The sequence below is a fragment of the Gossypium hirsutum genome, chromosome A12 (assembly GCF_007990345.1).
Source record: "Gossypium hirsutum isolate 1008001.06 chromosome A12, Gossypium_hirsutum_v2.1, whole genome shotgun sequence".
NCBI lineage: Eukaryota > Viridiplantae > Streptophyta > Magnoliopsida > Malvales > Malvaceae > Gossypium > Gossypium hirsutum.
In genome coordinates this window covers 19,705,080-19,718,180 of record NC_053435.1, presented here as the reverse complement: position 1 = coordinate 19,718,180, position 13,101 = coordinate 19,705,080, and positions in this window count along the sequence as shown.

Genomic DNA, 13,101 nt, shown 5'->3' with positions numbered 1-13,101 from the left:
TAGATATTTAGTTAAGTATGTGTGTTTTAGTATTTTTATTCATTTTTCATTCCTTTTTCCATAGCACGCATAACTACCAAAAAAATTGTGTGGACTGTGATGAGTGTATTTTTGTCTAGGATGTTCAATGAGGAACTTAATTCTTCTATAAACTTAGAAAGTTGTGACAATAGATTGGGTGACATTAGTTTAGGATAGTTTTCTTGCAAATTGACCCCTAAAGTTAGGATGTCCTAATTCCAATTCCAATTTATTTTTAGTAAATTTATTTTATTAAACTTAGAGATTCTTGAAGCTAAATTCAGTACAATGGTAGTACTCAACAATGAATAAAGTGGCAATGTTTAAAAAATTCAAGGGAAAAAAATCTAAAAAATGCCATAAATACTTCAATACTTACAACTGCTAAGTAGTTCAACAACATTTTGTTTGCTCCATTATGTTGTTGATTAAAAAAACAAGTTTCAGTAATAGTGTGTAAAAAAAAATTGTATAGGGGCACTCCACTGTAGTAATAGGATGAGTAACTAAGAGGGTAGTTGTTTGTTCCATCCATCTTTTTAGTCAAAAGCCTTAGCCTCATGAGTGAGTATTCAAATCGTGACATGATTAAGTATTAGACAATTAGTGTATGCTCCATTGTAATTTTCGAGTCAAAGAAGCATAGATGAGATGAATCCCTTATTAAAATATAGGTATAATAAACAAATATGTATGTGTTTGAGTATGTATAAGGCTAGATGAAAAAAAAAACTGAGTTAGTTAAAGGTTGAACTACGTAAATTAGGAGATACTTGCTATAATGAAAGTCACATGAGTACTTAGGATTGTTCTTTCTTTTAAGGCAAAATGTTTTGTACTGTCTTTGCTAAATAAGCTTATGAAAATTGATCAAATTTTTAGACATAGAAGATTGTTGAGAACTGAAGTACAAAATACTCTTTAAATGGTCTAACAGTCCAAAGGTAATTATGTTGCTATGGCTATTCTTACATTCATGCATATTTTGTTTGAGGACAAGCAATAACTCAGGTTTGGGGCTATGGTAACTCCTGAAAAGAGTTATATTTCATGCCTTTAGACCTAGCTAATTGTCTATACTTAAGTAAATTTAGTTCCATTTTAGGACATTCCATTCGTAATTTTCATTGCACTACATTAAAAAGATTGGACTGTGCTTAAATGTTATTATATGTTAACTTTAGTTATTTGCGGGAAGGATTTGTGTAACAGCCTGTTTCCTGTAAAATCGAAACAGTGATTTCGGGACCACAAATTCGAGTCAGAAAAAAATTTATTTTAATATTATTGCATGGTCTATATTATGATAGGAAAGATGTATAAAAATTTTGATAAGAAAATTTTACTGATTTCATGTTTAATTATAGAAAGGACCAAATTGCATAAAATGAAAAAGTTGAGTTCTAGTAGCTATAAGTATCAAATAGCTATGGAATTCAAAACTTGAGGTCCTTATATGGTAATTAGACCATTAAGAAAAGTTAGTAGATATTTTTGATGATTCATCCATGGAAATTTAGGAAAAGAAAATGACTAAATTGGAATTTGGAATAAATCAAGATGATAATAGCCTAATATCATCTTATTTCATCATCTTCTTCCCTAGAATTCTATGGAAACCCTAGGAAAGAGAAAGAAAAACAAGCAAGCCTAATTAGATCTAGATAGACCAAATTCGAAGTTAGAACGAGAAGAAAAGAAAATATCGGATTAGTAGATATTATGTACACGAACATTTGTTGAGGTAAGTTTGTGTAACTAAATTGTTATTTATATGTTTGAATTGAATATTGTATATGTGAATTGTGTAGTTGAATCATATATATGTGATTGTATTATTGACATGTATATGAAAGTATTCACATATCCGACAATAATTGATAAGTCATAAGTCCCATTTGAATGTATATGAAATTCGATGGATAATGGATTTCCCATATTGGTTTTGCTCCTGCATACGTTGCGGACACACCATACCTCTTACAAGCATCCCGTTATAAGCCCTCTCAAGCTTCCCGTTATATGGTTCCTGTGAACATCCTGATTGGTAGTAATCTTACATGTTGTTGCGGGCTATACCGTAGCTCTTTGTGAACGTCATGTTATATGATTGGTTGTGATATTGTATATGTTACAGACACAAACCCAGCTCTTTGTGAGCATCCTGATATGGCTCGCTTGAACTTCTTGATATATGGCTATCCGGAGCTCCTAATTAATGGCTTTTTGTGAGATTCTCATTTAAAGACTCTTCGTGAGGTTCCTAATTAAAAGTTCTTTGTGAACTTCCTATTTTAAACTTTTATGAGTTTCTTGTTATATAGCTTGGATAAGCTTCCTGATAGGCTCTTTGTGAGCTTCCCGATTAATGGCTCTTTGTGAGCTTTTTGTTACATACTTGAGAGAGTGCTTCCTGATATGTGCTTTAAGGAGCACCCCTAAACATGAATTGATGGATTTCTGATTTGTACACTTCGAGTGTACTACCTGTGTATCCATCGATATTTTAAATGGTTCAACGGGAAAAATCTTGACATGAAACAAATTATTACAAGAATATACATGAATTATATGAGCATGACTTGTACATGATATTTGAACACATGATGAGAAAAGTATATGAATATAAAAATTTGATTAATGTTGAACTCATACATGTTTCTTGATATTCATGAAAAATATATGATTAACCTGAGTTCAAAACAAACTATTGCTGGTAGAAGTCTGAAGTGCATGGAAATGATATCACATGATATATTAAAACATGATGTATTTGATACACGAATATGGAATATACTTGATGATTTTGTTCATTCATGATATATTGAAAAATGTGATGGAAGAAATATGTGTATGAAACTTGCTTGATACTACATACATTCATGAATTTAAGCTATTATAAGGATTACAGTGACTAACTTGGTTGATGAGGATATGTGTTTAGGCACTTGGCCAATACGACTTGGGAATGAAATGTATGTTTACCTTTATGTTTATAAAATAGTGGTAAGTTAAATTCCCAATTATATGAACTTACTAAGCTTAAAAGCGTGCTCTGTTTTTAATTTCCTTGTTTTAAAGGAATTCGGAAGTTCGTTGGGTTGGAAGCTTGGCGGAGATATTTCACACTATCCTTCGACCCATTCAGTGTAAATGGTAAAATTAATTCTGGTTATAATGGCATGTATAGGTTAATTTGGCCAATGTTGGCATGATAATCCAATGGTTAATTTGGCTAATGTTGGCATGATAATCCAATGGTTGTAACTAGCCATTGGAATGGCTAGTATTAAGCATATTTTGATGAAATTGTATAAGGTCTTATTATGTTTGATGTGTTTGAAATGGTTGTGTGATGAAAAGCATATAAACCTAATGATAAATGACTTTAAGCATAAATGAGAAAATTATACTTATATGTATATATATGGTGTATTTGGTAAGTTTAAACACTTGAACATAGGTAATGATAAGTCACGCATAAGTCTCAGTTTTGGCTTGATTTGAACGTTTTGTATTGACTAAGGAATGGGTTAAAATGTCAATGTAAGTTGAAGACATATTTTGGTGAGAAATAAAGCTTAGAAATGGCTTTATTTTGTCCACACGGGAAGAGACACGACTTTATGTCTTAGCCGTGTGTGACACATGGCCATGTGCACGGGCGTGTGGTTTGGCCATGTGTCCCCTGCATCTTAAAAATTAAGAAACAGAATGCTCAGGTAGTATCACACGGCCAGAGACACGGGTATGTGTCATAGTCGTGTGTGTCACACGGCCAATACACGGGCATATGTTAGGACGACCCAAAATTTATAGGTATTGGAGAATTTAATTTTTGGGTCATCATTTCTACAAAATGAATTCGTAAATATTTATTGGAAATATTTACGAAGCTAGTAGTGTAGTTAATTAGACTTTTATTAAGTGAATTAGCTTGAATAAAGCTAATTTAGTGAAAGGACTAGATTGAATATAGTGTAAAAGTTTAATTATAGATTAACGAAAAGTCAAAGGACTAAATTAGTAAAAAAACCTTAAGTGACAAATGTGTGGTAAAAATTAATTACATGTGTATAAAGTGTAATACATACATGTGTAGTATAAATATATGTTTACTTATATTATAAGTAAATAATAATAATAATTACTAAAATATAATAATATAATATAATAATTAAAGGTAAATAAAAGAAATAAAATAGAAAAAGGGAACAAAGAATGAAAACGAAATAGAAAGGAAAGAAAAAGAAAAGGAAAATTAAGGTTTTGAAGTTTAAAGCTTTTTTGGTAAGTCAATTTAGTCCATTTTTTAGTAATTTTGATATTTTTGGAATCTTAGAATAAATCCCTAGTTGAATCATGTTGAAATTTAGAAATTTAGTGAATTTTTAGATGTTAACTAGATTGAACAAATAGATGAATTATGAGATAAAATGATAGAAATTCAAGTTAGAAGTGGGAGAAGGATTGAATTGTAAGAGATATAAGTTTTGTTATGTAGGGACTAAATTGAATAAATTGTAGAATTAGTGTTTTATGCAGGTTAAATATTAAAACTTGTTAAGAATGGGTTAGAATGAAAATATGAGATTGGTTTTGAAGAAAAAGAATTAGCTATGGCTTAAGGACTAAATTGGAATTTTTGTAAAAGTTACATGGAAAATATAAGAGGTGTTATTAAATGATATGTATTGATGATTTTAAATGTTAATTTTTCCGTAGTTAGCGTAGCACCGGAAACGTCATCAAAGAAGGGAAAAGAGAAAGTGAACGAAGATAATGAGTAAACTCGAGAATCACGGTTTGTATTTCTACAAACCGAGATTTTAAGTTAAAAATTGTATGTATTGTTTTATTATGTATGGTAAGTAAATTAAAGGTAAGTATTGTTAAATTTGAAATGTATTAACTGTTATATGAAAATTTGAAAGTGAAATGAAAACCCTATTAACAGTGTCGGGCTAGTCGGATATAGTTGGCATGCCATAGGATTGGAAATGTTCAGGGATATTCCGATTTTGTGTCAGTAAGGCACTATAAGTGTCAACTACTGTTACCGTTCCAGATTCGTTCTGATGAGGTACTCTGTGTACCGCTACTGCTATTGCTAATGTTACTGTTACTGTTACTGTTACGGTGTATTCTAGCTTTGACTGATGAAACACTGTATACTATCTTGGTGTGTGGGTTGGATCCGTGTATCCGTCTATGTCTGAGTTATGTTAATAGGGGTAATTTACTGCACTGAAGATTGAATGATACTGACTGAATTAAATATCTTACTGGTATCTTACTGGTTTCAATTCTAATGATAAATGTTATTATGAAATGAAGACAATTAATTGAATGTTCATGATGTGTTTATTTATTGGATTCTATGGTTTAAGTATAAATGCATAAATTAAGTATTGGTTTATAGAAATACCACTGAGTGTATACTCAGCGTACAGTTTGATTCCGTGTGCAGGTTAGATACAAAGTAAATAACTTCTCAATATCTAAGCCAACTCCCGAACTCAAACACTTGGTGATGTATCTTATCTTGAGGAATGACATGTACCTTGGTTGTCTTAATGTTATTTTGAGTATGAATATTACTAGTGTAAGGATGATAAAGGTTAATTTATATAAGCAAAATTTATGTTTATAAAATAGTCACTTATATAGTTTATTTTGAATTGATATTGATGGTATTTAAGTATAATGTTTGGAAACTCTATGTTAAATAGTTATCGAAAATATGTGAGTTAAATCGTTATACTAGTGTTTTTAGTGTGTATTAGATATGTTTAATCATGTTTTGGACTGGTTGAAAGATTTTATTTTAAATTGCTTATTATTCAAGGTGTGGAGGGTTGGTAAGTTTGAACTATAAGGTTCATTTTGAGTCCACACGGCATGTCACACGGGTGTGTGATCAGACCGTGTGAGACACACGGCTTGCACATGGGCATGTTGATAGACCATGTGTCCCCTGCATCCTTAAATATGAAGTCAGGATAGTACACAAGAAAAAGACACGGCCGTGTGTCTTGGTCGTGTGAAGGACACAGGTTTCAAGCATGGTAATGTGTCAAAATCATGTGAAATGGCTTAAAAATGGTGAAAATTTTGTTTACCACATGGCCAAGCCACATAGGCGTGTGCCCAGGTCGTGTGCCCCTTTAATGCTTAAGAAACTGCAAGTCAAAATTGCCCACGGGCATGTGCCCCTTACTTCAAGAATTTTTTTTTTTAAGTTTCCAAAGTCACCGGTTTAGTTCCAAATCATTTCTAAAGCATGTAATGGGCCCCATAGGCCCATATTAGGGGCTTTATGGTGAAATTTCAAAAAGTTTTGATTTGGAAAGCAAATTTATGACTCAGTTTTGTATAAATGCTAGTATATAAGTTTGGTAATGCTTCGTAACCCTATTCTGATGACGGATATGGGTTAGGGATGTTACATATGTCTTGGCCATGTGACCACTGCACCAAATTATTGAAAATTAAATTTTCTACTTGGCCTAGCACATGGGCGTATGGATGGCCATGTGACCCAAGTCAGAGAGTTACACAGGTAAGGACACGGGCTGGGAGACGGCCGTGTGCCTCACATCGAATGCCCACACGGCCTGGGACAGGGGCGTATCATTTGGCAGTGTGAGCCACATGGCCTGGCCATACGAGCGTGTGTCCCCTGCACCTAGGAAAATTTTGTAATTTCACAAAAAATTCTCTAAGTTTCCGATTTAGTCCCGACTTACTTGTAATACATATTTTGGGCCTCGAGGGCTCTTATAAGGGACTTAATGATTGATTTCTGATATGAATACTATATAAATGTGAAATGCTTGTTATCTGATCTGTAATCTCTGGTACTGCTCTGTAACCCTGTTTCGGTGATAGATTCGGATTAGGGGTGCTACAATTTGTTTGGTAGTAATTGGTAGGTGTAGGATATGAAGAAAGAATTAAAGGAATGAAGGTTTGTCGTGGCAAAAGTTTGGACAATTTGCCAACACAAATGCCATGGCAATTCTAGGAAGACCGAGTCAGCACTCAATGCATAACAAGTTTAGCCCAACTCTACTTGTACCAAAAAATCTACCTAAAAAAAGGGAAGCAAATCATGGGTTGATTAGATTTACCCTAGGGAAAATGCTTATAAAAAGCCAAGAGATGAAACCTAAGAGGGGAATGAAAAAAAAAGAAAAACAAGAAGGAGGAAACCCTAAAGGGGGCGAACACAAAATAGGAAAGATCCTTAGGCAAAAATAGAGGGTAGTGGCTAAGAAGTGACGAGAAAAGGAAGAAAAAGGCAGTCTCTCGCAGCCACCACAGGACACTGAGTTGATGGAGTGTGGGTTGAATAAGCGAAAACTATCCTCCCGAAGTTCTTCTGTTATTTCTTGATTGCTCTTCCTAAATTGATTTGTTGAAATGGTGTTGAATGATATTTTGATTTTGAATTTTAATTACCCACCCATGAGCTAAATCTCATAGGGTTGGGATTACATGATGAAACCTTTATTTTCTTTAATGGTTGAAGCACAGATCTAAATTAATTTATTGTTTCATTCAATTGTTTTTATTTCTAAATTGTATACGTGCAATCCCTAGACATAGATGACTGTGTAGCATGCCCATAAACTAATCTAATTCTGAAAATGTTTGAGTAGTTGGACCGTAATCGAATGATATGAGCAAGTATTCGATAGATACTTGTAGTAGACTCTAAACATAAAGCATCTTTCATATAGAATAAAGACAAAACAGTGCAAGGAATCGTTCTAAAGCCTATAGACACAGGCCAGGTAACTTGAGATGTAGCTCCCCGAAAGAAGCAGGTCACTTTAGGTCTCTTCTGAGTAGTAGATTGAGTATGATTTTGCTGAGGTATTACTGAAAGTAACCACGGATTCTTAGTAATCCTAACCTTCCAAATCAACATCGTAAACCTTTTATCCTTTTCCGTAGTATCTTTTCCATAGCATTCTTTGTTTTTATTTATTCGTTTGCATATTATTTACGTGATTATTCTTATAATTGCCATTGCATTTTCACTCTTGACTTATCATAGCATTTGCCATTATTTATTAGTTACACATATCACATACATTATAATTCCTTTAAATTACCACTACATATTTATCTTTATTTTGCCATAACATTAATCATAATCGTTATAATAACTAATCCGATCCATGTAGAGATGATCATACTTATCACTTTATTACATCATCTGACATGTATACTTGCACAATTCGCATATCATTTCACACGCGACAGCAGGATCTTTCGATTTTCCACACAAATAACAAGTCAACAAGGACTATTTATCTTTTAACCTCACAGTCCAGACTGATTTAGGGTGAAGGTGTTCACAAATAGGCCATACAAACTTTGAGTTAATTCCCACCTTGATAACTTCCTACGGTTGTCAGGTTTAAGGTTTTAGGTTCTTCCTTTCCCAAATAGTTGATCCATTAAGTAACCCTACAAGACAGTTAATAGACCATACGTCCACTCGTTAGTCCCCCATAGAGGGATTAGTTCCTAATGGCTTTCATGAATAGTATAGATTCGTTATCGAGAATAAGCATGATAATCGAATCAAAAGTATAGAGTTTAAGAAAACACTTAATTTGTATTAAAGATGAATATGAATCCACAAGTGTTATCGTCTTCCATAAATCAGATCTCTCAAAATAAATAAAGAACAACTTGAAAATAAATCTAAAACCTAAAAAGAGAGAAAAGCTAAACTAAAATTAATACCAGAATTCTAAACTAAGTAATTGGTGCCCATAACATGTGACAAAGAAGCATATTTATAGATTTCCAGTGGTTGTTGTCCTTAACCTAGGTTAATCGACATTTCTAAGCTTTAAGTTTGATTGTGTGGACCAAAACGCCCCAAGCTTATGTTAGTTTCCATACATAATCGATGTCGCGACACACCAGGACTTGTCTCGCGACATAGGAGCTAGTATACTCCTCTTGGGATGTCTTTAGGGGTATGTCGTGACACCCTTAGTTTGTGTTGCAATAACAAAGGCAGTTTCGTGATTTTTCCATTTTGCTCCCTATGTTACGAAATTAATCATCCTGTGTTGCAACATAGCGACCAACATCTATTTATTACACCTTCTAGTGGTCTCTTATAGACTTACACAATTCATTAACTCCCCCTTAGGCCTCATTCGGCCCCTAAGGTCAAAAAAAGACTCAATTTGTAGATTTTATTAACTTTAAGAAATCTTGCAAAAAATATATTTAAAACATTATGAAAATGCTTGCTTTCAAACTCCTAAAGAGTGAATTACAGTAGATCAAACTTCCCTATACTTAAGTCATTGTTTGTCCTCAAGAAACGAAAGAAAAAAAAAAGAAATACAAACAACGTCCCTTGAACAGGTATAATACAATATTGACTTTGAAGCACATGACTAGGTATTTCATATTCACGAATAACTTTAACATGATGAATAATTGACTACCACTTTTGACCACAAACATCTAAGTTTAGTATATTACGAAGTATACAAACATTAAGGGTCTCACATGTAGGGGTCTATCAATAAATCACACAAGTAATTTGACATGATGAATAATTGACTTACCACTTTTGACCACAAACATCTAAGTAGTATATTATAAAGTATACAAACATTAAGGGTCTCACCTGTAGGGGTCCATCAATAAATCACACAAGTAATTTGATTATCTGAGTAGAATATAAATAGTCTTTTATGTAATTGTTTAATAAAATGGCCTGCAACAGCCCAATTTTGGCGCTAGTTTGAATAGTGGTCTCGAGACTACAAATCCAAAGTCATAGAAATTATTTTCTTATTATTTTGGAGTCATAGCATGTTTATAATAGTACATGAAAAATTTAGTGAGCTAATTTTGACGTTTGTGAGCCCAATTGCGAAAAAGGACTAAATCGCATAAAGTGCAAAACTTCTATATTGATAGCTAAAGGTGTTATTTTATTAGAGAAGAAAAATTGAAGGATTTTAAAGGGCAATTAGACCCCTAGAAATAGAGTGGCCGGCTATAGGAGACATATGTGGTTAAATTTTCAAAATTTGTTGGGTTAGGTGACCAATTTTGACTAAAACAGAAATAAAATAAAGAAGGATGATATCATCCCCTACTCATCTCTTTTCTCACCAAAAATTGGCCATTGAAGGGGGTTTGAGAGCTTAAAATTTTCATCAACTTGAAACACTCACAAGTAAGTGATTTCCATATCCTTTGTTGATGATTTTTGTATTTTTAAGACCCTTAAAGCATGACCTTTCAAATGAGGGGTATATCTTGCAAAATGGTTGAAGGTCTAGGGTTTTTCCATGAGAGCATTTAGGGTGTTTTTTGAAATTTTATGGAAGAATATGACTCTTAGTTGTGTAATAGACAACTTTTGTGAAAGGTGTTATCATGAAAACACCTAAAGGGACCATTATGCACAAGTTGTAAAATAAATAATAAATGTGTGAAATAGAGTGAATTTGCAGCTGTTGTAAGAGTAAAAAGAGTTTAGGTAAGTTTAAGATGTGAAGAAATTCGATAAAAATCAATTTTCGAGCATAGGGGTAAAATGGTCATTTTGCCAAAGTTTAGGGGCAAAATGGTCAATTTACCAAAGATGTGAATTTTTAATTACTTAAACATACTTAGGGATTAAATGAATGTGTTTTTCAATTATAGATTAAGAAATTCAAGCCTAGACCGGGGAAAGCCAAGCAAATCGACTAAATTGACTAGTCGCCACATTTTGTAATTTGAGGTAAATTTTATATAAATAATACAACTACATTGCTAATGTATGTATTGAATTGTATTGAGTTAATATAGCATGAATTGTTTGGTTGTGAAATTAAGAATGTATAAGGATAATTGAGATAGTGGAAATTTCATTGTAACCTTAGGAAGTAAATCGAATATTCATGCCATGACGTTTAGGTCATTTGTTTGTGAGCTAGTGTAAGACATATCTGGGACATGCATCGGCCACATTATGAGAGCCAGTGTAAGACCATGTCTAGGACATGGCATCAGCATTGAGACGATAGCTAGTGTAAGACATGTCTGGGACATGCATCGGCCTCAAGACATAAGCCAGTGTAAGACATGTCTGGGACATGCATCGGCTATGAGATGATAGTCAGTCTAAGACCATGATATGAACTAGTGTAAGACCATGTTTGGGACATGGCATCTGCACCTTACCCACGTTTGAGGCTTAATGAATATCTGGTAGTGTTCCAAATGATTCAACGGTGAACGTTATGTTCTTAAGCTAATGAGGAAAGTATAACCGTGTTGTGAGTGGTACAGGTACCTAATTGGTACTTATGAGATATGATCTCATTGAAAAATATGTGACTAGTATGGATGGTAATGAGTAAGTTATGCCTTTGCCTACCTTGTTATTATGAGCATGTGGATCATTGATAAAATGTTGTCGCCTAACTAGCTTAAGGGTTCCAGAAGTCAGAGATATCGATCACACTATCAACCGAAGCACTCGGTGTAGTTGGATTTATATTTTTGAATATGGCATGCATAGGACTTAGACTTTATTATTTTGTGTCTTAGAGAACTGGCCAAATGTGTTGGCTTGGGTTGGAAACCCTTTAATTTGTATCAAGCTTTGAATGACAGTAATATTCATTTTGAATTTATAAAAGATACATTCTCATGGTTGAATGAATGTCTATTATGGCTGATTTAGTTATAGGAGTTATACTTGTTTTATATTGGTTGGCATTTGTATGGAACTATATATATGTAAAGGTGGCAATAAGGCTTTATACTGTCCACACGGGTAGGCACACGGGCGTGTGTCTAGCCCATGTGTGACACACGGTCTGCCCCATGGGCATGTAGTCCGGTTGTGTGTCCCCTGCACGTAAAAATTGCAAGTCAGTATGCATGGTAATAAACATATGGGCAAAGACACGACCGTGTGTCTCAGCCGTGTGGATGACACAGCGTAGCACACGGGCGTGCGCCTTGGCTGTGTGACATTATGAGCATGCTAACGTCAGAAACAGAATGTCCATGTTTTTGCACATGGGCTAGGACACGGGCGTCTCGTGGCCGTGTGAGGGACACGGGCTAATGAAACGGGCGTGTGTCTAGCCTTGTGAAAACCCCTGTAGGTGTGAATTAGAAATTAATTCTACATGGGTGTGGGACATGGGCGTGTCCCAGGGTTCTTAGGCCATGTGAGCCACATGGGCCATCAGCACAACCATGTCGAAATGGTCACAAGGGCGTGTGTCCTATTTTAAAGGTAAATTTCTTAAGGTTGGTTTAAGGACCCGGAATGGCTCCAAATAGCTTTCAATGATCGATTTGGGGCTCGTAAGCCCATAATAAGAAGTTTAAGGTAGATATTAAAAATGTTTTAAGTTTGAATCGAGTCTCGGTGACTTGAGATTGGTTATATGCATGAGATCAAGTTAAGTGATACCTTGTACTCCTCTCTAGCGTGGGTTACGGGTATAGGGTGTTACATGTCCAATCATGTATAAGGATATTTAGGTCACATAGGACTTCTCAGCTTGTAACGTTCTGAGGCTTAGGGCAGGTATGAAATTCAAAAATAGTAAGCATCAAAATGGTTACAAACATGAAAATAGTTTGGCAAATCGTATCGATCCCTATTCTTCCCCCTTAGTGACCCTTTCCTGCTCACCGCCTTATTTCTCCATCTTTCACCTGCCTTGTTTCTCCACATAGGAAATCATAGCATAACATAGTAACTACAACTAGCCTACGAGTTTTTGTTCACTTAATGAACAAAATTTTCTTATTCTAGCAACTTTGTCACTTTCTTTTTCAATTCATCTCACTCAAGAATGTTTTTTTGCTTTTCAATAACATTTTGCTACTCGTATTGTTTTTCTTTTTGAATTTTTATTTTGCTTTGCACTTTCAGGCTAACCAATAGTTCTCATGTCACACCAATCTTTCCTATTTCACTCTATTTCTCCTTATTTCTCCTTCTCTCATCTTCCTTATTTCTCCACATAAGAAATCATAGCATAACATAGTAACTATGACTAGCCTACAAGTTTT